Genomic DNA, 27,199 nt, shown 5'->3' with positions numbered 1-27,199 from the left:
TGCTGTTCCCCTACTCCACTCCACTCCACTATTTGACTGTGGTGCTGCATCAATCAGTGGCTGGCTCAGGTGCAGCTCTTTAACTTACCTAAAAGGGAGGGCGGAGAGAAGACAAGGAAGGTGAATGAGCTGTTCCAATGTGAAATGCCGGAAACACAGAAACACAGAAGACACACACACACACACACACACACACACACACACACACACACACACACACACACACACACACAACAAGAGGTGGCAATGTATTAATTAATTGCATTTAATAAATGAGCTCATTATCACACATGACTGTACAAATGCATTGTCCAACAGGTGTTGAAATAATGGGATTAAAAGGGGAGATCCCATCAGAAAGACAAAAACAATAGCAAACACAAATAGCACTTTTGGAATCTGATTTTAGTCAACACATAAGGGAAGGGTGCACCGGTCCTGGAAATACTGCAATACCAGGTCAATGCGTGGAGTGGACAGAGCAAGCTCTATTTCCATCTCCCTGTTCGAAAAATCCATTTAATATATGGTCCCCAGATAGGGGACGTATCAGATATTAAACTGATAAGAACAGATACTACACTTGATCTTAGCCAAAAGGCCGAGAAGCGATAACCCGAATGGGCCGGCCGTTGACCGAGCCTGCCTAATACTGCTGTTCACCCCTTGCAGCGATTGATTCAGCCTACTCCTAGGCAATTCCATGGGGCCCTGCAGGCTCACACACATTTACAGCTACTAAGCGGGAGGGAGGTGAATAAAGGCCGGAGAGGAAGCCAGACAGGATTTGCTTCTTTTGCTTGCACCACAATGCAGTGCTGAAAGAGGAGGAGGAATCTACATAAAAACGCCTTCCTGGCAACGCCCAAATGCCCTCCTGCCATGCAGATAAACACTGGCAGCGGCAGCAAGTGCATGCCCACAGCCACCCCTTGTTCCTTCACACCTTGTATCAGCTTTAATCCAATCCAGTCCGGTGCTGCCTGCTGAGCAGCACTGACCAACACTGCCTGGGCCCAGGCTTTTATCTCTGAGGCAGGCCCCATTATGATGTCAGAAAGCTGGCTCTGGAATCCTGAGGGCTCCACTATGACACGTGCAAAGTTCCGTCTGAACTTTATATAAGACGGTGCGGCTCAGTCAGTCACTCAGTGTTGCCTGAGAGGGCAACACTGCAACAGCCGGCCGCCAGGCTGTCTTTTTTTTGCACAGCTACTTGCCTCCAGGAGGCCACAAGAGGGAGACAAGGGACTGCAAAATGGAAAATAGGCATCCACCAACTTTACAGACAACTTCTCTTTGCTCCTACAACCTCCATCCTTGCACAGTTTGTTATTCTTCCAGGTAACATAGTAACAAATCCAAATTGCTGCTCTCTTTGTAGGCAAGCAAGGGTTTGTTGCAACTGCAATTCTTACTTCTTCTTGAAATGTAGGGACGACAGTACATTCCATCACATCCATCTAGTGTACACAGGTAGGTCCATTGTGGCGGGTAGGCGGCTGGCTGCTTTAATGGCTGTTTGCTGTTCCCCTACTCCACTCCACTCCACTATTTGACTGTGGTGCTGCATCAATCAGTGGCTGGCTCAGGTGCAGCTCTTTAACTTACCTAAAAGGGAGGGCGGAGAGAAGACAAGGAAGGTGAATGAGCTGTTCCAATGTGAAATGCCGGAAACACAGAAACACAGAAGACACACACACACACACACACACACACACACACACACACACACACACACACACACACACACACACACACAACAAGAGGTGGCAATGTATTAATTAATTGCATTTAATAAATGAGCTCATTATCACACATGACTGTACAAATGCATTGTCCAACAGGTGTTGAAATAATGGGATTAAAAGGGGAGATCCCATCAGAAAGACAAAAACAATAGCAAACACAAATAGCACTTTTGGAATCTGATTTTAGTCAACACATAAGGGAAGGGTGCACCGGTCCTGGAAATACTGCAATACCAGGTCAATGCGTGGAGTGGACAGAGCAAGCTCTATTTCCATCTCCCTGTTCGAAAAATCCATTTAATATATGGTCCCCAGATAGGGGACGTATCAGATATTAAACTGATAAGAACAGATACTACACTTGATCTTAGCCAAAAGGCCGAGAAGCGATAACCCGAATGGGCCGGCCGTTGACCGAGCCTGCCTAATACTGCTGTTCACCCCTTGCAGCGATTGATTCAGCCTACTCCTAGGCAATTCCATGGGGCCCTGCAGGCTCACACACATTTACAGCTACTAAGCGGGAGGGAGGTGAATAAAGGCCGGAGAGGAAGCCAGACAGGATTTGCTTCTTTTGCTTGCACCACAATGCAGTGCTGAAAGAGGAGGAGGAATCTACATAAAAACGCCTTCCTGGCAACGCCCAAATGCCCTCCTGCCATGCAGATAAACACTGGCAGCGGCAGCAAGTGCATGCCCACAGCCACCCCTTGTTCCTTCACACCTTGTATCAGCTTTAATCCAATCCAGTCCGGTGCTGCCTGCTGAGCAGCACTGACCAACACTGCCTGGGCCCAGGCTTTTATCTCTGAGGCAGGCCCCATTATGATGTCAGAAAGCTGGCTCTGGAATCCTGAGGGCTCCACTATGACACGTGCAAAGTTCCGTCTGAACTTTATATAAGACGGTGCGGCTCAGTCAGTCACTCAGTGTTGCCTGAGAGGGCAACACTGCAACAGCCGGCCGCCAGGCTGTCTTTTTTTTGCACAGCTACTTGCCTCCAGGAGGCCACAAGAGGGAGACAAGGGACTGCAAAATGGAAAATAGGCATCCACCAACTTTACAGACAACTTCTCTTTGCTCCTACAACCTCCATCCTTGCACAGTTTGTTATTCTTCCAGGTAACATAGTAACAAATCCAAATTGCTGCTCTCTTTGTAGGCAAGCAAGGGTTTGTTGCAACTGCAATTCTTACTTCTTCTTGAAATGTAGGGACGACAGTACATTCCATCACATCCATCTAGTGTACACAGGTAGGTCCATTGTGGCGGGTAGGCGGCTGGCTGCTTTAATGGCTGTTTGCTGTTCCCCTACTCCACTCCACTCCACTATTTGACTGTGGTGCTGCATCAATCAGTGGCTGGCTCAGGTGCAGCTCTTTAACTTACCTAAAAGGGAGGGCGGAGAGAAGACAAGGAAGGTGAATGAGCTGTTCCAATGTGAAATGCCGGAAACACAGAAACACAGAAGACACACACACACACACACACACACACACACACACACACACACACACACACACACACACACACAACAAGAGGTGGCAATGTATTAATTAATTGCATTTAATAAATGAGCTCATTATCACACATGACTGTACAAATGCATTGTCCAACAGGTGTTGAAATAATGGGATTAAAAGGGGAGATCCCATCAGAAAGACAAAAACAATAGCAAACACAAATAGCACTTTTGGAATCTGATTTTAGTCAACACATAAGGGAAGGGTGCACCGGTCCTGGAAATACTGCAATACCAGGTCAATGCGTGGAGTGGACAGAGCAAGCTCTATTTCCATCTCCCTGTTCGAAAAATCCATTTAATATATGGTCCCCAGATAGGGGACGTATCAGATATTAAACTGATAAGAACAGATACTACACTTGATCTTAGCCAAAAGGCCGAGAAGCGATAACCCGAATGGGCCGGCCGTTGACCGAGCCTGCCTAATACTGCTGTTCACCCCTTGCAGCGATTGATTCAGCCTACTCCTAGGCAATTCCATGGGGCCCTGCAGGCTCACACACATTTACAGCTACTAAGCGGGAGGGAGGTGAATAAAGGCCGGAGAGGAAGCCAGACAGGATTTGCTTCTTTTGCTTGCACCACAATGCAGTGCTGAAAGAGGAGGAGGAATCTACATAAAAACGCCTTCCTGGCAACGCCCAAATGCCCTCCTGCCATGCAGATAAACACTGGCAGCGGCAGCAAGTGCATGCCCACAGCCACCCCTTGTTCCTTCACACCTTGTATCAGCTTTAATCCAATCCAGTCCGGTGCTGCCTGCTGAGCAGCACTGACCAACACTGCCTGGGCCCAGGCTTTTATCTCTGAGGCAGGCCCCATTATGATGTCAGAAAGCTGGCTCTGGAATCCTGAGGGCTCCACTATGACACGTGCAAAGTTCCGTCTGAACTTTATATAAGACGGTGCGGCTCAGTCAGTCACTCAGTGTTGCCTGAGAGGGCAACACTGCAACAGCCGGCCGCCAGGCTGTCTTTTTTTTGCACAGCTACTTGCCTCCAGGAGGCCACAAGAGGGAGACAAGGGACTGCAAAATGGAAAATAGGCATCCACCAACTTTACAGACAACTTCTCTTTGCTCCTACAACCTCCATCCTTGCACAGTTTGTTATTCTTCCAGGTAACATAGTAACAAATCCAAATTGCTGCTCTCTTTGTAGGCAAGCAAGGGTTTGTTGCAACTGCAATTCTTACTTCTTCTTGAAATGTAGGGACGACAGTACATTCCATCACATCCATCTAGTGTACACAGGTAGGTCCATTGTGGCGGGTAGGCGGCTGGCTGCTTTAATGGCTGTTTGCTGTTCCCCTACTCCACTCCACTCCACTATTTGACTGTGGTGCTGCATCAATCAGTGGCTGGCTCAGGTGCAGCTCTTTAACTTACCTAAAAGGGAGGGCGGAGAGAAGACAAGGAAGGTGAATGAGCTGTTCCAATGTGAAATGCCGGAAACACAGAAACACAGAAGACACACACACACACACACACACACACACACACACACACACACACACACACACACACACACACACACAACAAGAGGTGGCAATGTATTAATTAATTGCATTTAATAAATGAGCTCATTATCACACATGACTGTACAAATGCATTGTCCAACAGGTGTTGAAATAATGGGATTAAAAGGGGAGATCCCATCAGAAAGACAAAAACAATAGCAAACACAAATAGCACTTTTGGAATCTGATTTTAGTCAACACATAAGGGAAGGGTGCACCGGTCCTGGAAATACTGCAATACCAGGTCAATGCGTGGAGTGGACAGAGCAAGCTCTATTTCCATCTCCCTGTTCGAAAAATCCATTTAATATATGGTCCCCAGATAGGGGACGTATCAGATATTAAACTGATAAGAACAGATACTACACTTGATCTTAGCCAAAAGGCCGAGAAGCGATAACCCGAATGGGCCGGCCGTTGACCGAGCCTGCCTAATACTGCTGTTCACCCCTTGCAGCGATTGATTCAGCCTACTCCTAGGCAATTCCATGGGGCCCTGCAGGCTCACACACATTTACAGCTACTAAGCGGGAGGGAGGTGAATAAAGGCCGGAGAGGAAGCCAGACAGGATTTGCTTCTTTTGCTTGCACCACAATGCAGTGCTGAAAGAGGAGGAGGAATCTACATAAAAACGCCTTCCTGGCAACGCCCAAATGCCCTCCTGCCATGCAGATAAACACTGGCAGCGGCAGCAAGTGCATGCCCACAGCCACCCCTTGTTCCTTCACACCTTGTATCAGCTTTAATCCAATCCAGTCCGGTGCTGCCTGCTGAGCAGCACTGACCAACACTGCCTGGGCCCAGGCTTTTATCTCTGAGGCAGGCCCCATTATGATGTCAGAAAGCTGGCTCTGGAATCCTGAGGGCTCCACTATGACACGTGCAAAGTTCCGTCTGAACTTTATATAAGACGGTGCGGCTCAGTCAGTCACTCAGTGTTGCCTGAGAGGGCAACACTGCAACAGCCGGCCGCCAGGCTGTCTTTTTTTTGCACAGCTACTTGCCTCCAGGAGGCCACAAGAGGGAGACAAGGGACTGCAAAATGGAAAATAGGCATCCACCAACTTTACAGACAACTTCTCTTTGCTCCTACAACCTCCATCCTTGCACAGTTTGTTATTCTTCCAGGTAACATAGTAACAAATCCAAATTGCTGCTCTCTTTGTAGGCAAGCAAGGGTTTGTTGCAACTGCAATTCTTACTTCTTCTTGAAATGTAGGGACGACAGTACATTCCATCACATCCATCTAGTGTACACAGGTAGGTCCATTGTGGCGGGTAGGCGGCTGGCTGCTTTAATGGCTGTTTGCTGTTCCCCTACTCCACTCCACTCCACTATTTGACTGTGGTGCTGCATCAATCAGTGGCTGGCTCAGGTGCAGCTCTTTAACTTACCTAAAAGGGAGGGCGGAGAGAAGACAAGGAAGGTGAATGAGCTGTTCCAATGTGAAATGCCGGAAACACAGAAACACAGAAGACACACACACACACACACACACACACACACACACACACACACACACACACACACACACACACACAACAAGAGGTGGCAATGTATTAATTAATTGCATTTAATAAATGAGCTCATTATCACACATGACTGTACAAATGCATTGTCCAACAGGTGTTGAAATAATGGGATTAAAAGGGGAGATCCCATCAGAAAGACAAAAACAATAGCAAACACAAATAGCACTTTTGGAATCTGATTTTAGTCAACACATAAGGGAAGGGTGCACCGGTCCTGGAAATACTGCAATACCAGGTCAATGCGTGGAGTGGACAGAGCAAGCTCTATTTCCATCTCCCTGTTCGAAAAATCCATTTAATATATGGTCCCCAGATAGGGGACGTATCAGATATTAAACTGATAAGAACAGATACTACACTTGATCTTAGCCAAAAGGCCGAGAAGCGATAACCCGAATGGGCCGGCCGTTGACCGAGCCTGCCTAATACTGCTGTTCACCCCTTGCAGCGATTGATTCAGCCTACTCCTAGGCAATTCCATGGGGCCCTGCAGGCTCACACACATTTACAGCTACTAAGCGGGAGGGAGGTGAATAAAGGCCGGAGAGGAAGCCAGACAGGATTTGCTTCTTTTGCTTGCACCACAATGCAGTGCTGAAAGAGGAGGAGGAATCTACATAAAAACGCCTTCCTGGCAACGCCCAAATGCCCTCCTGCCATGCAGATAAACACTGGCAGCGGCAGCAAGTGCATGCCCACAGCCACCCCTTGTTCCTTCACACCTTGTATCAGCTTTAATCCAATCCAGTCCGGTGCTGCCTGCTGAGCAGCACTGACCAACACTGCCTGGGCCCAGGCTTTTATCTCTGAGGCAGGCCCCATTATGATGTCAGAAAGCTGGCTCTGGAATCCTGAGGGCTCCACTATGACACGTGCAAAGTTCCGTCTGAACTTTATATAAGACGGTGCGGCTCAGTCAGTCACTCAGTGTTGCCTGAGAGGGCAACACTGCAACAGCCGGCCGCCAGGCTGTCTTTTTTTTGCACAGCTACTTGCCTCCAGGAGGCCACAAGAGGGAGACAAGGGACTGCAAAATGGAAAATAGGCATCCACCAACTTTACAGACAACTTCTCTTTGCTCCTACAACCTCCATCCTTGCACAGTTTGTTATTCTTCCAGGTAACATAGTAACAAATCCAAATTGCTGCTCTCTTTGTAGGCAAGCAAGGGTTTGTTGCAACTGCAATTCTTACTTCTTCTTGAAATGTAGGGACGACAGTACATTCCATCACATCCATCTAGTGTACACAGGTAGGTCCATTGTGGCGGGTAGGCGGCTGGCTGCTTTAATGGCTGTTTGCTGTTCCCCTACTCCACTCCACTCCACTATTTGACTGTGGTGCTGCATCAATCAGTGGCTGGCTCAGGTGCAGCTCTTTAACTTACCTAAAAGGGAGGGCGGAGAGAAGACAAGGAAGGTGAATGAGCTGTTCCAATGTGAAATGCCGGAAACACAGAAACACAGAAGACACACACACACACACACACACACACACACACACACACACACACACACACACACACACACACACACACACACAACAAGAGGTGGCAATGTATTAATTAATTGCATTTAATAAATGAGCTCATTATCACACATGACTGTACAAATGCATTGTCCAACAGGTGTTGAAATAATGGGATTAAAAGGGGAGATCCCATCAGAAAGACAAAAACAATAGCAAACACAAATAGCACTTTTGGAATCTGATTTTAGTCAACACATAAGGGAAGGGTGCACCGGTCCTGGAAATACTGCAATACCAGGTCAATGCGTGGAGTGGACAGAGCAAGCTCTATTTCCATCTCCCTGTTCGAAAAATCCATTTAATATATGGTCCCCAGATAGGGGACGTATCAGATATTAAACTGATAAGAACAGATACTACACTTGATCTTAGCCAAAAGGCCGAGAAGCGATAACCCGAATGGGCCGGCCGTTACCGAGCCTGCCTAATACTGCTGTTCACCCCTTGCAGCGATTGATTCAGCCTACTCCTAGGCAATTCCATGGGGCCCTGCAGGCTCACACACATTTACAGCTACTAAGCGGGAGGGAGGTGAATAAAGGCCGGAGAGGAAGCCAGACAGGATTTGCTTCTTTTGCTTGCACCACAATGCAGTGCTGAAAGAGGAGGAGGAATCTACATAAAAACGCCTTCCTGGCAACGCCCAAATGCCCTCCTGCCATGCAGATAAACACTGGCAGCGGCAGCAAGTGCATGCCCACAGCCACCCCTTGTTCCTTCACACCTTGTATCAGCTTTAATCCAATCCAGTCCGGTGCTGCCTGCTGAGCAGCACTGACCAACACTGCCTGGGCCCAGGCTTTTATCTCTGAGGCAGGCCCCATTATGATGTCAGAAAGCTGGCTCTGGAATCCTGAGGGCTCCACTATGACACGTGCAAAGTTCCGTCTGAACTTTATATAAGACGGTGCGGCTCAGTCAGTCACTCAGTGTTGCCTGAGAGGGCAACACTGCAACAGCCGGCCGCCAGGCTGTCTTTTTTTTGCACAGCTACTTGCCTCCAGGAGGCCACAAGAGGGAGACAAGGGACTGCAAAATGGAAAATAGGCATCCACCAACTTTACAGACAACTTCTCTTTGCTCCTACAACCTCCATCCTTGCACAGTTTGTTATTCTTCCAGGTAACATAGTAACAAATCCAAATTGCTGCTCTCTTTGTAGGCAAGCAAGGGTTTGTTGCAACTGCAATTCTTACTTCTTCTTGAAATGTAGGGACGACAGTACATTCCATCACATCCATCTAGTGTACACAGGTAGGTCCATTGTGGCGGGTAGGCGGCTGGCTGCTTTAATGGCTGTTTGCTGTTCCCCTACTCCACTCCACTCCACTATTTGACTGTGGTGCTGCATCAATCAGTGGCTGGCTCAGGTGCAGCTCTTTAACTTACCTAAAAGGGAGGGCGGAGAGAAGACAAGGAAGGTGAATGAGCTGTTCCAATGTGAAATGCCGGAAACACAGAAACACAGAAGACACACACACACACACACACACACACACACACACACACACACACACACACACACACACACACACAACAAGAGGTGGCAATGTATTAATTAATTGCATTTAATAAATGAGCTCATTATCACACATGACTGTACAAATGCATTGTCCAACAGGTGTTGAAATAATGGGATTAAAAGGGGAGATCCCATCAGAAAGACAAAAACAATAGCAAACACAAATAGCACTTTTGGAATCTGATTTTAGTCAACACATAAGGGAAGGGTGCACCGGTCCTGGAAATACTGCAATACCAGGTCAATGCGTGGAGTGGACAGAGCAAGCTCTATTTCCATCTCCCTGTTCGAAAAATCCATTTAATATATGGTCCCCAGATAGGGGACGTATCAGATATTAAACTGATAAGAACAGATACTACACTTGATCTTAGCCAAAAGGCCGAGAAGCGATAACCCGAATGGGCCGGCCGTTGACCGAGCCTGCCTAATACTGCTGTTCACCCCTTGCAGCGATTGATTCAGCCTACTCCTAGGCAATTCCATGGGGCCCTGCAGGCTCACACACATTTACAGCTACTAAGCGGGAGGGAGGTGAATAAAGGCCGGAGAGGAAGCCAGACAGGATTTGCTTCTTTTGCTTGCACCACAATGCAGTGCTGAAAGAGGAGGAGGAATCTACATAAAAACGCCTTCCTGGCAACGCCCAAATGCCCTCCTGCCATGCAGATAAACACTGGCAGCGGCAGCAAGTGCATGCCCACAGCCACCCCTTGTTCCTTCACACCTTGTATCAGCTTTAATCCAATCCAGTCCGGTGCTGCCTGCTGAGCAGCACTGACCAACACTGCCTGGGCCCAGGCTTTTATCTCTGAGGCAGGCCCCATTATGATGTCAGAAAGCTGGCTCTGGAATCCTGAGGGCTCCACTATGACACGTGCAAAGTTCCGTCTGAACTTTATATAAGACGGTGCGGCTCAGTCAGTCACTCAGTGTTGCCTGAGAGGGCAACACTGCAACAGCCGGCCGCCAGGCTGTCTTTTTTTTGCACAGCTACTTGCCTCCAGGAGGCCACAAGAGGGAGACAAGGGACTGCAAAATGGAAAATAGGCATCCACCAACTTTACAGACAACTTCTCTTTGCTCCTACAACCTCCATCCTTGCACAGTTTGTTATTCTTCCAGGTAACATAGTAACAAATCCAAATTGCTGCTCTCTTTGTAGGCAAGCAAGGGTTTGTTGCAACTGCAATTCTTACTTCTTCTTGAAATGTAGGGACGACAGTACATTCCATCACATCCATCTAGTGTACACAGGTAGGTCCATTGTGGCGGGTAGGCGGCTGGCTGCTTTAATGGCTGTTTGCTGTTCCCCTACTCCACTCCACTCCACTATTTGACTGTGGTGCTGCATCAATCAGTGGCTGGCTCAGGTGCAGCTCTTTAACTTACCTAAAAGGGAGGGCGGAGAGAAGACAAGGAAGGTGAATGAGCTGTTCCAATGTGAAATGCCGGAAACACAGAAACACAGAAGACACACACACACACACACACACACACACACACACACACAACAAGAGGTGGCAATGTATTAATTAATTGCATTTAATAAATGAGCTCATTATCACACATGACTGTACAAATGCATTGTCCAACAGGTGTTGAAATAATGGGATTAAAAGGGGAGATCCCATCAGAAAGACAAAAACAATAGCAAACACAAATAGCACTTTTGGAATCTGATTTTAGTCAACACATAAGGGAAGGGTGCACCGGTCCTGGAAATACTGCAATACCAGGTCAATGCGTGGAGTGGACAGAGCAAGCTCTATTTCCATCTCCCTGTTCGAAAAATCCATTTAATATATGGTCCCCAGATAGGGGACGTATCAGATATTAAACTGATAAGAACAGATACTACACTTGATCTTAGCCAAAAGGCCGAGAAGCGATAACCCGAATGGGCCGGCCGTTGACCGAGCCTGCCTAATACTGCTGTTCACCCCTTGCAGCGATTGATTCAGCCTACTCCTAGGCAATTCCATGGGGCCCTGCAGGCTCACACACATTTACAGCTACTAAGCGGGAGGGAGGTGAATAAAGGCCGGAGAGGAAGCCAGACAGGATTTGCTTCTTTTGCTTGCACCACAATGCAGTGCTGAAAGAGGAGGAGGAATCTACATAAAAACGCCTTCCTGGCAACGCCCAAATGCCCTCCTGCCATGCAGATAAACACTGGCAGCGGCAGCAAGTGCATGCCCACAGCCACCCCTTGTTCCTTCACACCTTGTATCAGCTTTAATCCAATCCAGTCCGGTGCTGCCTGCTGAGCAGCACTGACCAACACTGCCTGGGCCCAGGCTTTTATCTCTGAGGCAGGCCCCATTATGATGTCAGAAAGCTGGCTCTGGAATCCTGAGGGCTCCACTATGACACGTGCAAAGTTCCGTCTGAACTTTATATAAGACGGTGCGGCTCAGTCAGTCACTCAGTGTTGCCTGAGAGGGCAACACTGCAACAGCCGGCCGCCAGGCTGTCTTTTTTTTGCACAGCTACTTGCCTCCAGGAGGCCACAAGAGGGAGACAAGGGACTGCAAAATGGAAAATAGGCATCCACCAACTTTACAGACAACTTCTCTTTGCTCCTACAACCTCCATCCTTGCACAGTTTGTTATTCTTCCAGGTAACATAGTAACAAATCCAAATTGCTGCTCTCTTTGTAGGCAAGCAAGGGTTTGTTGCAACTGCAATTCTTACTTCTTCTTGAAATGTAGGGACGACAGTACATTCCATCACATCCATCTAGTGTACACAGGTAGGTCCATTGTGGCGGGTAGGCGGCTGGCTGCTTTAATGGCTGTTTGCTGTTCCCCTACTCCACTCCACTCCACTATTTGACTGTGGTGCTGCATCAATCAGTGGCTGGCTCAGGTGCAGCTCTTTAACTTACCTAAAAGGGAGGGCGGAGAGAAGACAAGGAAGGTGAATGAGCTGTTCCAATGTGAAATGCCGGAAACACAGAAACACAGAAGACACACACACACACACACACACACACACACACACACACACACACACACACACACACACACACACAACAAGAGGTGGCAATGTATTAATTAATTGCATTTAATAAATGAGCTCATTATCACACATGACTGTACAAATGCATTGTCCAACAGGTGTTGAAATAATGGGATTAAAAGGGGAGATCCCATCAGAAAGACAAAAACAATAGCAAACACAAATAGCACTTTTGGAATCTGATTTTAGTCAACACATAAGGGAAGGGTGCACCGGTCCTGGAAATACTGCAATACCAGGTCAATGCGTGGAGTGGACAGAGCAAGCTCTATTTCCATCTCCCTGTTCGAAAAATCCATTTAATATATGGTCCCCAGATAGGGGACGTATCAGATATTAAACTGATAAGAACAGATACTACACTTGATCTTAGCCAAAAGGCCGAGAAGCGATAACCCGAATGGGCCGGCCGTTGACCGAGCCTGCCTAATACTGCTGTTCACCCCTTGCAGCGATTGATTCAGCCTACTCCTAGGCAATTCCATGGGGCCCTGCAGGCTCACACACATTTACAGCTACTAAGCGGGAGGGAGGTGAATAAAGGCCGGAGAGGAAGCCAGACAGGATTTGCTTCTTTTGCTTGCACCACAATGCAGTGCTGAAAGAGGAGGAGGAATCTACATAAAAACGCCTTCCTGGCAACGCCCAAATGCCCTCCTGCCATGCAGATAAACACTGGCAGCGGCAGCAAGTGCATGCCCACAGCCACCCCTTGTTCCTTCACACCTTGTATCAGCTTTAATCCAATCCAGTCCGGTGCTGCCTGCTGAGCAGCACTGACCAACACTGCCTGGGCCCAGGCTTTTATCTCTGAGGCAGGCCCCATTATGATGTCAGAAAGCTGGCTCTGGAATCCTGAGGGCTCCACTATGACACGTGCAAAGTTCCGTCTGAACTTTATATAAGACGGTGCGGCTCAGTCAGTCACTCAGTGTTGCCTGAGAGGGCAACACTGCAACAGCCGGCCGCCAGGCTGTCTTTTTTTTGCACAGCTACTTGCCTCCAGGAGGCCACAAGAGGGAGACAAGGGACTGCAAAATGGAAAATAGGCATCCACCAACTTTACAGACAACTTCTCTTTGCTCCTACAACCTCCATCCTTGCACAGTTTGTTATTCTTCCAGGTAACATAGTAACAAATCCAAATTGCTGCTCTCTTTGTAGGCAAGCAAGGGTTTGTTGCAACTGCAATTCTTACTTCTTCTTGAAATGTAGGGACGACAGTACATTCCATCACATCCATCTAGTGTACACAGGTAGGTCCATTGTGGCGGGTAGGCGGCTGGCTGCTTTAATGGCTGTTTGCTGTTCCCCTACTCCACTCCACTCCACTATTTGACTGTGGTGCTGCATCAATCAGTGGCTGGCTCAGGTGCAGCTCTTTAACTTACCTAAAAGGGAGGGCGGAGAGAAGACAAGGAAGGTGAATGAGCTGTTCCAATGTGAAATGCCGGAAACACAGAAACACAGAAGACACACACACACACACACACACACACACACACACACACACACACACACACACACACACACACACACAACAAGAGGTGGCAATGTATTAATTAATTGCATTTAATAAATGAGCTCATTATCACACATGACTGTACAAATGCATTGTCCAACAGGTGTTGAAATAATGGGATTAAAAGGGGAGATCCCATCAGAAAGACAAAAACAATAGCAAACACAAATAGCACTTTTGGAATCTGATTTTAGTCAACACATAAGGGAAGGGTGCACCGGTCCTGGAAATACTGCAATACCAGGTCAATGCGTGGAGTGGACAGAGCAAGCTCTATTTCCATCTCCCTGTTCGAAAAATCCATTTAATATATGGTCCCCAGATAGGGGACGTATCAGATATTAAACTGATAAGAACAGATACTACACTTGATCTTAGCCAAAAGGCCGAGAAGCGATAACCCGAATGGGCCGGCCGTTGACCGAGCCTGCCTAATACTGCTGTTCACCCCTTGCAGCGATTGATTCAGCCTACTCCTAGGCAATTCCATGGGGCCCTGCAGGCTCACACACATTTACAGCTACTAAGCGGGAGGGAGGTGAATAAAGGCCGGAGAGGAAGCCAGACAGGATTTGCTTCTTTTGCTTGCACCACAATGCAGTGCTGAAAGAGGAGGAGGAATCTACATAAAAACGCCTTCCTGGCAACGCCCAAATGCCCTCCTGCCATGCAGATAAACACTGGCAGCGGCAGCAAGTGCATGCCCACAGCCACCCCTTGTTCCTTCACACCTTGTATCAGCTTTAATCCAATCCAGTCCGGTGCTGCCTGCTGAGCAGCACTGACCAACACTGCCTGGGCCCAGGCTTTTATCTCTGAGGCAGGCCCCATTATGATGTCAGAAAGCTGGCTCTGGAATCCTGAGGGCTCCACTATGACACGTGCAAAGTTCCGTCTGAACTTTATATAAGACGGTGCGGCTCAGTCAGTCACTCAGTGTTGCCTGAGAGGGCAACACTGCAACAGCCGGCCGCCAGGCTGTCTTTTTTTTGCACAGCTACTTGCCTCCAGGAGGCCACAAGAGGGAGACAAGGGACTGCAAAATGGAAAATAGGCATCCACCAACTTTACAGACAACTTCTCTTTGCTCCTACAACCTCCATCCTTGCACAGTTTGTTATTCTTCCAGGTAACATAGTAACAAATCCAAATTGCTGCTCTCTTTGTAGGCAAGCAAGGGTTTGTTGCAACTGCAATTCTTACTTCTTCTTGAAATGTAGGGACGACAGTACATTCCATCACATCCATCTAGTGTACACAGGTAGGTCCATTGTGGCGGGTAGGCGGCTGGCTGCTTTAATGGCTGTTTGCTGTTCCCCTACTCCACTCCACTCCACTATTTGACTGTGGTGCTGCATCAATCAGTGGCTGGCTCAGGTGCAGCTCTTTAACTTACCTAAAAGGGAGGGCGGAGAGAAGACAAGGAAGGTGAATGAGCTGTTCCAATGTGAAATGCCGGAAACACAGAAACACAGAAGACACACACACACACACACACACACACACACACACACACACACACACACACACACACACACACACACAACAAGAGGTGGCAATGTATTAATTAATTGCATTTAATAAATGAGCTCATTATCACACATGACTGTACAAATGCATTGTCCAACAGGTGTTGAAATAATGGGATTAAAAGGGGAGATCCCATCAGAAAGACAAAAACAATAGCAAACACAAATAGCACTTTTGGAATCTGATTTTAGTCAACACATAAGGGAAGGGTGCACCGGTCCTGGAAATACTGCAATACCAGGTCAATGCGTGGAGTGGACAGAGCAAGCTCTATTTCCATCTCCCTGTTCGAAAAATCCATTTAATATATGGTCCCCAGATAGGGGACGTATCAGATATTAAACTGATAAGAACAGATACTACACTTGATCTTAGCCAAAAGGCCGAGAAGCGATAACCCGAATGGGCCGGCCGTTGACCGAGCCTGCCTAATACTGCTGTTCACCCCTTGCAGCGATTGATTCAGCCTACTCCTAGGCAATTCCATGGGGCCCTGCAGGCTCACACACATTTACAGCTACTAAGCGGGAGGGAGGTGAATAAAGGCCGGAGAGGAAGCCAGACAGGATTTGCTTCTTTTGCTTGCACCACAATGCAGTGCTGAAAGAGGAGGAGGAATCTACATAAAAACGCCTTCCTGGCAACGCCCAAATGCCCTCCTGCCATGCAGATAAACACTGGCAGCGGCAGCAAGTGCATGCCCACAGCCACCCCTTGTTCCTTCACACCTTGTATCAGCTTTAATCCAATCCAGTCCGGTGCTGCCTGCTGAGCAGCACTGACCAACACTGCCTGGGCCCAGGCTTTTATCTCTGAGGCAGGCCCCATTATGATGTCAGAAAGCTGGCTCTGGAATCCTGAGGGCTCCACTATGACACGTGCAAAGTTCCGTCTGAACTTTATATAAGACGGTGCGGCTCAGTCAGTCACTCAGTGTTGCCTGAGAGGGCAACACTGCAACAGCCGGCCGCCAGGCTGTCTTTTTTTTGCACAGCTACTTGCCTCCAGGAGGCCACAAGAGGGAGACAAGGGACTGCAAAATGGAAAATAGGCATCCACCAACTTTACAGACAACTTCTCTTTGCTCCTACAACCTCCATCCTTGCACAGTTTGTTATTCTTCCAGGTAACATAGTAACAAATCCAAATTGCTGCTCTCTTTGTAGGCAAGCAAGGGTTTGTTGCAACTGCAATTCTTACTTCTTCTTGAAATGTAGGGACGACAGTACATTCCATCACATCCATCTAGTGTACACAGGTAGGTCCATTGTGGCGGGTAGGCGGCTGGCTGCTTTAATGGCTGTTTGCTGTTCCCCTACTCCACTCCACTCCACTATTTGACTGTGGTGCTGCATCAATCAGTGGCTGGCTCAGGTGCAGCTCTTTAACTTACCTAAAAGGGAGGGCGGAGAGAAGACAAGGAAGGTGAATGAGCTGTTCCAATGTGAAATGCCGGAAACACAGAAACACAGAAGACACACACACACACACACACACACACACACACACACACACACACACACACACACACACACACACACACAACAAGAGGTGGCAATGTATTAATTAATTGCATTTAATAAATGAGCTCATTATCACACATGACTGTACAAATGCATTGTCCAACAGGTGTTGAAATAATGGGATTAAAAGGGGAGATCCCATCAGAAAGACAAAAACAATAGCAAACACAAATAGCACTTTTGGAATCTGATTTTAGTCAACACATAAGGGAAGGGTGCACCGGTCCTGGAAATACTGCAATACCAGGTCAATGCGTGGAGTGGACAGAGCAAGCTCTATTTCCATCTCCCTGTTCGAAAAATCCATTTAATATATGGTCCCCAGATAGGGGACGTATCAGATATTAAACTGATAAGAACAGATACTACACTTGATCTTAGCCAAAAGGCCGAGAAGCGATAACCCGAATGGGCCGGCCGTTGACCGAGCCTGCCTAATACTGCTGTTCACCCCTTGCAGCGATTGATTCAGCCTACTCCTAGGCAATTCCATGGGGCCCTGCAGGCTCACACACATTTACAGCTACTAAGCGGGAGGGAGGTGAATAAAGGCCGGAGAGGAAGCCAGACAGGATTTGCTTCTTTTGCTTGCACCACAATGCAGTGCTGAAAGAGGAGGAGGAATCTACATAAAAACGCCTTCCTGGCAACGCCCAAATGCCCTCCTGCCATGCAGATAAACACTGGCAGCGGCAGCAAGTGCATGCCCACAGCCACCCCTTGTTCCTTCACACCTTGTATCAGCTTTAATCCAATCCAGTCCGGTGCTGCCTGCTGAGCAGCACTGACCAACACTGCCTGGGCCCAGGCTTTTATCTCTGAGGCAGGCCCCATTATGATGTCAGAAAGCTGGCTCTGGAATCCTGAGGGCTCCACTATGACACGTGCAAAGTTCCGTCTGAACTTTATATAAGACGGTGCGGCTCAGTCAGTCACTCAGTGTTGCCTGAGAGGGCAACACTGCAACAGCCGGCCGCCAGGCTGTCTTTTTTTGCACAGCTACTTGCCTCCAGGAGGCCACAAGAGGGAGACAAGGGACTGCAAAATGGAAAATAGGCATCCACCAACTTTACAGACAACTTCTCTTTGCTCCTACAACCTCCATCCTTGCACAGTTTGTTATTCTTCCAGGTAACATAGTAACAAATCCAAATTGCTGCTCTCTTTGTAGGCAAGCAAGGGTTTGTTGCAACTGCAATTCTTACTTCTTCTTGAAATGTAGGGACGACAGTACATTCCATCACATCCATCTAGTGTACACAGGTAGGTCCATTGTGGCGGGTAGGCGGCTGGCTGCTTTAATGGCTGTTTGCTGTTCCCCTACTCCACTCCACTCCACTATTTGACTGTGGTGCTGCATCAATCAGTGGCTGGCTCAGGTGCAGCTCTTTAACTTACCTAAAAGGGAGGGCGGAGAGAAGACAAGGAAGGTGAATGAGCTGTTCCAATGTGAAATGCCGGAAACACAGAAACACAGAAGACACACACACACACACACACACACACACACACACACACACACACACACACACACACACACACACAACAAGAGGTGGCAATGTATTAATTAATTGCATTTAATAAATGAGCTCATTATCCACATGACTGTACAAATGCATTGTCCAACAGGTGTTGAAATAATGGGATTAAAAGGGGAGATCCCATCAGAAAGACAAAAACAATAGCAAACACAAATAGCACTTTTGGAATCTGATTTTAGTCAACACATAAGGGAAGGGTGCACCGGTCCTGGAATACTGCAATACCAGGTCAATGCGTGGAGTGGACAGAGCAAGCTCTATTTCCATCTCCCTGTTCTAAAAAATCCATTTAATATATGGTCCCCAGATAGGGGACGTATCAGATATTAAACTGATAAGAACAGATACTACACTTGATCTTAGCCAAAAGGCCGAGAAGCGATAACCCGAATGGGCCGGCCGTTGACCGAGCCTGCCTAATACTGCTGTTCACCCCTTGCAGCGATTGATTCAGCCTACTCCTAGGCAATTCCATGGGGCCCTGCAGGCTCACACACATTTACAGCTACTAAGCGGGAGGGAGGTGAATAAAGGCCGGAGAGGAAGCCAGACAGGATTTGCTTCTTTTGCTTGCACCACAATGCAGTGCTGAAAGAGGAGGAGGAATCTACATAAAAACGCCTTCCTGGCAACGCCCAAATGCCCTCCTGCCATGCAGATAAACACTGGCAGCGGCAGCAAGTGCATGCCCACAGCCACCCCTTGTTCCTTCACACCTTGTATCAGCTTTAATCCAATCCAGTCCGGTGCTGCCTGCTGAGCAGCACTGACCAACACTGCCTGGCCCAGGCTTTTATCTCTGAGGCAGGCCCCATTATGATGTCAGAAAGCTGGCTCTGGAATCCTGAGGGCTCCACTATGACACGTGCAAAGTTCCGTCTGAACTTTATATAAGACGGTGCGGCTCAGTCAGTCACTCAGTGTTGCCTGAGAGGGCAACACTGCAACAGCCGGCCGCCAGGCTGTCTTTTTTTTGCACAGCTACTTGCCTCCAGGAGGCCACAAGAGGGAGACAAGGGACTGCAAAATGGAAAATAGGCATCCACCAACTTTACAGACAACTTCTCTTTGCTCCTACAACCTCATCCTTGCACAGTTTGTTATTCTTCCAGGTAACATAGTAACAAATCCAAATTGCTGCTCTCTTTGTAGGCAAGCAAGGGTTTGTTGCAACTGCAATTCTTACTTCTTCTTGAAATGTAGGGACGACAGTACATTCCATCACATCCATCTAGTGTACACAGGTAGGTCCATTGTGGCGGGTAGGCGGCTGGCTGCTTTAATGGCTGTTGCTGTTCCCCTACTCCACTCCACTCCACTATTTGACTGTGGTGCTGCATCAATCAGTGGCTGGCTCAGGTGCAGCTCTTTAACTTACCTAAAAGGGAGGGCGGAGAGAAGACAAGGAAGGTGAATGAGCTGTTCCAATGTGAAATGCCGGAAACACAGAAACACAGAAGACACACACACACACACACACACACACACACACACACACACACACACACACACACACACACAACAAGAGGTGGCAATGTATTAATTAATTGCATTTAATAAATGAGCTCATTATCACACATGACTGTACAAATGCATTGTCCAACAGGTGTTGAAATAATGGGATTAAAAGGGGAGATCCCATCAGAAAGACAAAAACAATAGCAAACACAAATAGCACTTTTGGAATCTGATTTTAGTCAACACATAAGGGAAGGGTGCACCGGTCCTGGAAATACTGCAATACCAGGTCAATGCGTGGAGTGGACAGAGCAAGCTCTATTTCCATCTCCCTGTTCGAAAAATCCATTTAATATATGGTCCCCAGATAGGGGACGTATCAGATATTAAACTGATAAGAACAGATACTACACTTGATCTTAGCCAAAAGGCCGAGAAGCGATAACCCGAATGGGCCGGCCGTTGACCGAGCCTGCCTAATACTGCTGTTCACCCCTTGCAGCGATTGATTCAGCCTACTCCTAGGCAATTCCATGGGGCCCTGCAGGCTCACACACATTTACAGCTACTAAGCGGGAGGGAGGTGAATAAAGGCCGGAGAGGAAGCCAGACAGGATTTGCTTCTTTTGCTTGCACCACAATGCAGTGCTGAAAGAGGAGGAGGAATCTACATAAAAACGCCTTCCTGGCAACGCCCAAATGCCCTCCTGCCATGCAGATAAACACTGGCAGCGGCAGCAGTGCATGCCCACAGCCACCCCTTGTTCCTTCACACCTTGTATCAGCTTTAATCCAATCCAGTCCGGTGCTGCCTGCTGAGCAGCACTGACCAACACTGCCTGGGCCCAGGCTTTTATCTCTGAGGCAGGCCCCATTATGATGTCAGAAAGCTGGCTCTGGAATCCTGAGGGCTCCACTATGACACGTGCAAAGTTCCGTCTGAACTTTATATAAGACGGTGCGGCTCAGTCAGTCACTCAGTGTTGCCTGAGAGGGCAACACTGCAACAGCCGGCCGCCAGGCTGTCTTTTTTTTGCACAGCTACTTGCCTCCAGGAGGCCACAAGAGGGAGACAAGGGACTGCAAAATGGAAAATAGGCATCCACCAACTTTACAGACAACTTCTCTTTGCTCCTACAACCTCCATCCTTGCACAGTTTGTTATTCTCCAGGTAACATAGTAACAAATCCAAATTGCTGCTCTCTTTGTAGGCAAGCAAGGGTTTGTTGCAACTGCAATTCTTACTTCTTCTTGAAATGTAGGGACGACAGTACATTCCATCACATCCATCTAGTGTACACAGGTAGGTCCATTGTGGCGGGTAGGCGGCTGGCTGCTTTAATGGCTGTTTGCTGTTCCCCTACTCCACTCCACTCCACTATTTGACTGTGGTGCTGCATCAATCAGTGGCTGGCTCAGGTGCAGCTCTTTAACTTACCTAAAAGGGAGGGCGGAGAGAAGACAAGGAAGGTGAATGAGCTGTTCCAATGTGAAATGCCGGAAACACAGAAACACAGAAGACACACACACACACACACACACACACACACACACACACACACACACACACACACACACACACACACACACACACACAACAAGAGGTGGCAATGTATTAATTAATTGCATTTAATAAATGAGCTCATTATCACACATGACTGTACAAATGCATTGTCCAACAGGTGTTGAAATAATGGGATTAAAAGGGGAGATCCCATCAGAAAGACAAAAACAATAGCAAACACAAATAGCACTTTTGGAATCTGATTTTAGTCAACACATAAGGGAAGGGTGCACCGGTCCTGGAAATACTGCAATACCAGGTCAATGCGTGGAGTGGACAGAGCAAGCTCTATTTCCATCTCCCTGTTCGAAAAATCCATTTAATATATGGTCCCCAGATAGGGGACGTATCAGATATTAAACTGATAAGAACAGATACTACACTTGATCTTAGCCAAAAGGCCGAGAAGCGATAACCCGAATGGGCCGGCCGTTGACCGAGCCTGCCTAATACTGCTGTTCACCCCTTGCAGCGATTGATTCAGCCTACTCCCTAGGCAATTCCATGGGGCCCTGCAGGCTCACACACATTTACAGCTACTAAGCGGGAGGGAGGTGAATAAAGGCCGGAGAGGAAGCCAGACAGGATTTGCTTCTTTTGCTTGCACCACAATGCAGTGCTGAAAGAGGAGGAGGAATCTACATAAAAACGCCTTCCTGGCAACGCCCAAATGCCCTCCTGCCATGCAGATAAACACTGGCAGCGGCAGCAAGTGCATGCCCACAGCCACCCCTTGTTCCTTCACACCTTGTATCAGCTTTAATCCAATCCAGTCCGGTGCTGCCTGCTGAGCAGCACTGACCAACACTGCCTGGGCCCAGGCTTTTATCTCTGAGGCAGGCCCCATTATGATGTCAGAAAGCTGGCTCTGGAATCCTGAGGGCTCCACTATGACACGTGCAAAGTTCCGTCTGAACTTTATATAAGACGGTGCGGCTCAGTCAGTCACTCAGTGTTGCCTGAGAGGGCAACACTGCAACAGCCGGCCGCCAGGCTGTCTTTTTTTGCACAGCTACTTGCCTCCAGGAGGCCACAAGAGGGAGACAAGGGACTGCAAAATGGAAAATAGGCATCCACCAACTTTACAGACAACTTCTCTTTGCTCCTACAACCTCCCATCCTTGCACAGTTTGTTATTCTTCCAGGTAACATAGTAACAAATCCAAATTGCTGCTCTCTTTGTAGGCAAGCAAGGGTTTGTTGCAACTGCAATTCTTACTTCTTCTTGAAATGTAGGGACGACAGTACATTCCATCACATCCATCTAGTGTACACAGGTAGGTCCATTGTGGCGGGTAGGCGGCTGGCTGCTTTAATGGCTGTTGCTGTTCCCCTACTCCACTCCACTCCACTATTTGACTGTGGTGCTGCATCAATCAGTGGCTGGCTCAGGTGCAGCTCTTTAACTTACCTAAAAGGGAGGGCGGAGAGAAGACAAGGAAGGTGAATGAGCTGTTCCAATGTGAAATGCCGGAAACACAGAAACACAGAAGACACACACACACACACACACACACACACACACACACACACACACACACACACACACACACACACACACACAACAAGAGGTGGCAATGTATTAATTAATTGCATTTAATAAATGAGCTCATTATCACACATGACTGTACAAATGCATTGTCCAACAGGTGTTGAAATAATGGGATTAAAAGGGGAGATCCCATCAGAAAGACAAAAACAATAGCAAACACAAATAGCACTTTTGGAATCTGATTTTAGTCAACACATAAGGGAAGGGTGCACCGGTCCTGGAAATACTGCAATACCAGGTCAATGCGTGGAGTGGACAGAGCAAGCTCTATTTCCATCTCCCTGTTCGAAAAATCCATTTAATATATGGTCCCCAGATAGGGGACGTATCAGATATTAAACTGATAAGAACAGATACTACACTTGATCTTAGCCAAAAGGCCGAGAAGCGATAACCCGAATGGGCCGGCCGTTGACCGAGCCTGCCTAATACTGCTGTTCACCCCTTGCAGCGATTGATTCAGCCTACTCCTAGGCAATTCCATGGGGCCCTGCAGGCTCACACACATTTACAGCTACTAAGCGGGAGGGAGGTGAATAAAGGCCGGAGAGGAAGCCAGACAGGATTTGCTTCTTTTGCTTGCACCACAATGCAGTGCTGAAAGAGGAGGAGGAATCTACATAAAAACGCCTTCCTGGCAACGCCCAAATGCCCTCCTGCCATGCAGATAAACACTGGCAGCGGCAGCAAGTGCATGCCCACAGCCACCCCTTGTTCCTTCACACCTTGTATCAGCTTTAATCCAATCCAGTCCGGTGCTGCCTGCTGAGCAGCACTGACCAACACTGCCTGGGCCCAGGCTTTTATCTCTGAGGCAGGCCCCATTATGATGTCAGAAAGCTGGCTCTGGAATCCTGAGGGCTCCACTATGACACGTGCAAAGTTCCGTCTGAACTTTATATAAGACGGTGCGGCTCAGTCAGTCACTCAGTGTTGCCTGAGAGGGCAACACTGCAACAGCCGGCCGCCAGGCTGTCTTTTTTTTGCACAGCTACTTGCCTCCAGGAGGCCACAAGAGGGAGACAAGGGACTGCAAAATGGAAAATAGGCATCCACCAACTTACAGACAACTTCTCTTTGCTCCTACAACCTCCATCCTTGCACAGTTTGTTATTCTTCCAGGTAACATAGTAACAAATCCAAATTGCTGCTCTCTTTGTAGGCAAGCAAGGGTTTGTTGCAACTGCAATTCTTACTTCTTCTTGAAATGTAGGGACGACAGTACATTCCATCACATCCATCTAGTGTACACAGGTAGGTCCATTGTGGCGGGTAGGCGGCTGGCTGCTTTAATGGCTGTTTGCTGTTCCCCTACTCACTCCACTCCCACTATTGACTGTGGTGCTGCATCAATCAGTGGCTGGCTCAGGTGCAGCTCTTTAACTTACCTAAAAGGGAGGGCGGAGAGAAGACAAGGAAGGTGAATGAGCTGTTCCAATGTGAAATGCCGGAAACACAGAAACACAGAAGACACACACACACACACACACACACACACACACACACACACACACACACACACAACAAGAGGTGGCAATGTATTAATTAATTGCATTTAATTAAATGAGCTCATTATCACACATGACTGTACAAATGCATTGTCCAACAGGTGTTGAAATAATGGGATTAAAAGGGGAGATCCCATCAGAAAGACAAAAACAATAGCAAACACAAATAGCACTTTTGGAATCTGATTTAGTCAACACATAAGGGAAGGGTGCACCGGTCCTGGAAATACTGCAATACCAGGTCAATGCGTGGAGTGGACAGAGCAAGCTCTATTTCCATCTCCCTGTTCGAAAAATCCATTTAATATATGGTCCCCAGATAGGGGACGTATCAGATATTAAACTGATAAGAACAGATACTACACTTGATCTTAGCCAAAAGGCCGAGAAGCGATAACCCGAATGGGCCGGCCGTTGACCGAGCCTGCCTAATACTGCTGTTCACCCCTTGCAGCGATTGATTCAGCCTACTCCTAGGCAAGTCCATGGGGCCCTGCAGGCTCACACACATTTACAGCTACTAAGCGGGAGGGAGGTGATAAAGGCCGGAGAGGAAGCCAGACAGGATTTGCTTCTTTTGCTTGCACCACAATGCAGTGCTGAAAGAGGAGGAGGAATCTACATAAAAACGCCTCCTGGCAACGCCCAAATGCCCTCCTGCCATGCAGATAAACACTGGCAGCGGCAGCAAGTGCATGCCCACAGCCACCCCTTGTTCCTTCACACCTGTATCAGCTTTAATCCAATCCAGTCCGGTGCTGCCTGCTGAGCAGCACTGACCAACACTGCCTGGGCCCAGGCTTTTATCTCTGAGGCAGGCCCCATTATGATGTCAGAAAGCTGGCTCTGGAATCCTGAGGGCTCCACTATGACACGTGCAAAGTTCCGTCTGAACTTTATATAAGACGGTGCGGCCTCAGTCAGTCACTCAGTGTTGCCTGAGAGGGCAACAGCTGCAACAGCCGGCCGCCAGGCTGTCTTTTTTTTGCACAGCTACTTGCCTCCAGGAGGCCACAAGAGGGAGACAAGGGACTGCAAAATGGAAAATAGGCATCCACCAACTTTACAGACAACTTCTCTTTGCTCCTACAACCTCCATCCTTGCACAGTTTGTTATTCTTCCAGGTAACATAGTAACAAATCCAATTGCTGCTCTCTTTGTAGGCAGCAAGGGTTTGTTGCAACTGCAATTCTTACTTCTTCTTGAAATGTAGGGACGACAGTACATTCCATCACATCATCTAGTGTACACAGGTAGGTCCATTGTGGCGGGTAGGCGGCTGGCTGCTTTAATGGCTGTTTGCTGTTCCCCTACTCCACTCCACTCCACTATTTGACTGTGGTGCTGCATCAATCAGTGGCTGGGCTCAGGTGCAGCTCTTTAACTTACCTAAAAGGGAGGGCGGAGAGAAGACAAGGAAGGTGAATGAGCTGTTCCAATGTGAAATGCCGGAAACACAGAAACACAGAAGACACACACACACACACACACACACACACACACACACACACACACACACACACACACACACACACACAACAAGAGGTGGCAATGTATTAATTAATTGCATTTAATAAATGAGCTCATTATCACACATGACTGTACAAATGCATTGTCCAACAGGTGTTGAAATAATGGGATTAAAAGGGGAGATCCCATCAGAAAGACAAAAACAATAGCAAACACAAATAGCACTTTTGGAATCTGATTTTAGTCAACACATAAGGGAAGGGTGCACCGGTCCTGGAAATACTGCAATACCAGGTCAATGCGTGGAGTGGACAGAGCAAGCTCTATTTCCATCTCCCTGTTCGAAAAATCCATTTAATATATGGTCCCCAGATAGGGGACGTATCAGATATTAAACTGATAAGAACAGATACTACACTTGATCTTAGCCAAAAGGCCGAGAAGCGATAACCCGAATGGGCCGGCCGTTGACCGAGCCTGCCTAATACTGCTGTTCACCCCTTGCAGCGATTGATTCAGCCTACTCCTAGGCAATTCCATGGGGCCCTGCAGGCTCACACACATTTACAGCTACTAAGCGGGAGGGAGGTGAATAAAGGCCGGAGAGGAAGCCAGACAGGATTTGCTTCTTTTGCTTGCACCACAATGCAGTGCTGAAAGAGGAGGAGGAATCTACATAAAAACGCCTTCCTGGCAACGCCCAAATGCCCTCCTGCCATGCAGATAAACACTGGCAGCGGCAGCAAGTGCATGCCCACAGCCACCCGTTGTTCCTTCACACCTTGTATCAGCTTTAATCCAATCCAGTCCGGGTGCTGCCTGCTGAGCAGCACTGACCAACACTGCCTGGGCCCAGGCTTTTATCTCTGAGGCAGGCCCCATTATGATGTCAGAAAGCTGGCTCTGGAATCCTGAGGGCTCCACTATGACACGTGCAAAGTTCCGTCTGAACTTTATATAAGACGGTGCGGCTCAGTCAGTCACTCAGTGTTGCCTGAGAGGGCAACACTGCAACAGCCGGCCGCCAGGCTGTCTTTTTTTGCACAGCTACTTGCCTCCAGGAGGCCACAAGAGGGAGACAAGGGACTGCAAAATGGAAAATAGGCATCCACCAACTTTACAGA

The 27,199-nt window shown here is 48.0% G+C and overlaps 18 non-coding genes across 18 annotated transcripts; all 18 read right to left on the bottom strand.

Annotated features, from left to right (window-relative positions):
• Positions 1 to 422: 422 nt before the first annotated feature.
• LOC142702651 (U2 spliceosomal RNA) lies at positions 423 to 613 on the bottom strand. The gene has a single exon (XR_012867208.1). It is a non-coding gene; the product is annotated as a U2 spliceosomal RNA (small nuclear RNA).
• Positions 614 to 1,951: 1,338 nt separating this feature from the next.
• Positions 1,952 to 2,142, bottom strand: LOC142702650 (U2 spliceosomal RNA). The gene has a single exon (XR_012867207.1). It is a non-coding gene; the product is annotated as a U2 spliceosomal RNA (small nuclear RNA).
• Positions 2,143 to 3,474: 1,332 nt separating this feature from the next.
• On the bottom strand, positions 3,475 to 3,665 carry LOC142702648 (U2 spliceosomal RNA). The gene has a single exon (XR_012867205.1). It is a non-coding gene; the product is annotated as a U2 spliceosomal RNA (small nuclear RNA).
• A 1,336-nt stretch (positions 3,666 to 5,001) lies between these two features.
• Positions 5,002 to 5,192, bottom strand: LOC142702647 (U2 spliceosomal RNA). Its single transcript, XR_012867204.1, has one exon. It is a non-coding gene; the product is annotated as a U2 spliceosomal RNA (small nuclear RNA).
• Positions 5,193 to 6,526: 1,334 nt separating this feature from the next.
• LOC142702646 (U2 spliceosomal RNA) lies at positions 6,527 to 6,717 on the bottom strand. Its single transcript, XR_012867203.1, has one exon. It is a non-coding gene; the product is annotated as a U2 spliceosomal RNA (small nuclear RNA).
• A 1,342-nt stretch (positions 6,718 to 8,059) lies between these two features.
• On the bottom strand, positions 8,060 to 8,250 carry LOC142702645 (U2 spliceosomal RNA). The gene has a single exon (XR_012867202.1). It is a non-coding gene; the product is annotated as a U2 spliceosomal RNA (small nuclear RNA).
• A 1,333-nt stretch (positions 8,251 to 9,583) lies between these two features.
• LOC142702644 (U2 spliceosomal RNA) lies at positions 9,584 to 9,774 on the bottom strand. The gene has a single exon (XR_012867201.1). It is a non-coding gene; the product is annotated as a U2 spliceosomal RNA (small nuclear RNA).
• A 1,308-nt stretch (positions 9,775 to 11,082) lies between these two features.
• Positions 11,083 to 11,273, bottom strand: LOC142702643 (U2 spliceosomal RNA). The gene has a single exon (XR_012867200.1). It is a non-coding gene; the product is annotated as a U2 spliceosomal RNA (small nuclear RNA).
• Positions 11,274 to 12,607: 1,334 nt separating this feature from the next.
• Positions 12,608 to 12,798, bottom strand: LOC142702642 (U2 spliceosomal RNA). The gene has a single exon (XR_012867199.1). It is a non-coding gene; the product is annotated as a U2 spliceosomal RNA (small nuclear RNA).
• Positions 12,799 to 14,134: 1,336 nt separating this feature from the next.
• LOC142702640 (U2 spliceosomal RNA) lies at positions 14,135 to 14,325 on the bottom strand. The gene has a single exon (XR_012867198.1). It is a non-coding gene; the product is annotated as a U2 spliceosomal RNA (small nuclear RNA).
• Positions 14,326 to 15,661: 1,336 nt separating this feature from the next.
• On the bottom strand, positions 15,662 to 15,852 carry LOC142702639 (U2 spliceosomal RNA). Its single transcript, XR_012867197.1, has one exon. It is a non-coding gene; the product is annotated as a U2 spliceosomal RNA (small nuclear RNA).
• Positions 15,853 to 17,190: 1,338 nt separating this feature from the next.
• LOC142702638 (U2 spliceosomal RNA) lies at positions 17,191 to 17,381 on the bottom strand. Its single transcript, XR_012867196.1, has one exon. It is a non-coding gene; the product is annotated as a U2 spliceosomal RNA (small nuclear RNA).
• Positions 17,382 to 18,713: 1,332 nt separating this feature from the next.
• Positions 18,714 to 18,904, bottom strand: LOC142702653 (U2 spliceosomal RNA). The gene has a single exon (XR_012867209.1). It is a non-coding gene; the product is annotated as a U2 spliceosomal RNA (small nuclear RNA).
• A 1,327-nt stretch (positions 18,905 to 20,231) lies between these two features.
• LOC142702656 (U2 spliceosomal RNA) lies at positions 20,232 to 20,422 on the bottom strand. Its single transcript, XR_012867212.1, has one exon. It is a non-coding gene; the product is annotated as a U2 spliceosomal RNA (small nuclear RNA).
• A 1,344-nt stretch (positions 20,423 to 21,766) lies between these two features.
• LOC142702655 (U2 spliceosomal RNA) lies at positions 21,767 to 21,957 on the bottom strand. The gene has a single exon (XR_012867211.1). It is a non-coding gene; the product is annotated as a U2 spliceosomal RNA (small nuclear RNA).
• A 1,340-nt stretch (positions 21,958 to 23,297) lies between these two features.
• On the bottom strand, positions 23,298 to 23,488 carry LOC142702654 (U2 spliceosomal RNA). Its single transcript, XR_012867210.1, has one exon. It is a non-coding gene; the product is annotated as a U2 spliceosomal RNA (small nuclear RNA).
• Positions 23,489 to 24,808: 1,320 nt separating this feature from the next.
• On the bottom strand, positions 24,809 to 24,999 carry LOC142702649 (U2 spliceosomal RNA). The gene has a single exon (XR_012867206.1). It is a non-coding gene; the product is annotated as a U2 spliceosomal RNA (small nuclear RNA).
• A 1,333-nt stretch (positions 25,000 to 26,332) lies between these two features.
• On the bottom strand, positions 26,333 to 26,523 carry LOC142702637 (U2 spliceosomal RNA). Its single transcript, XR_012867195.1, has one exon. It is a non-coding gene; the product is annotated as a U2 spliceosomal RNA (small nuclear RNA).
• Between the last annotated feature and the right edge of the window lie 676 nt (positions 26,524 to 27,199).

The sequence above is a fragment of the Rhinoderma darwinii genome, unplaced genomic scaffold (genome assembly GCF_050947455.1).
Source record: "Rhinoderma darwinii isolate aRhiDar2 unplaced genomic scaffold, aRhiDar2.hap1 Scaffold_2377, whole genome shotgun sequence".
NCBI classification, from domain to species: domain Eukaryota; kingdom Metazoa; phylum Chordata; class Amphibia; order Anura; family Rhinodermatidae; genus Rhinoderma; species Rhinoderma darwinii.
This window is presented reverse-complemented; position numbering and strand designations above follow the sequence as displayed.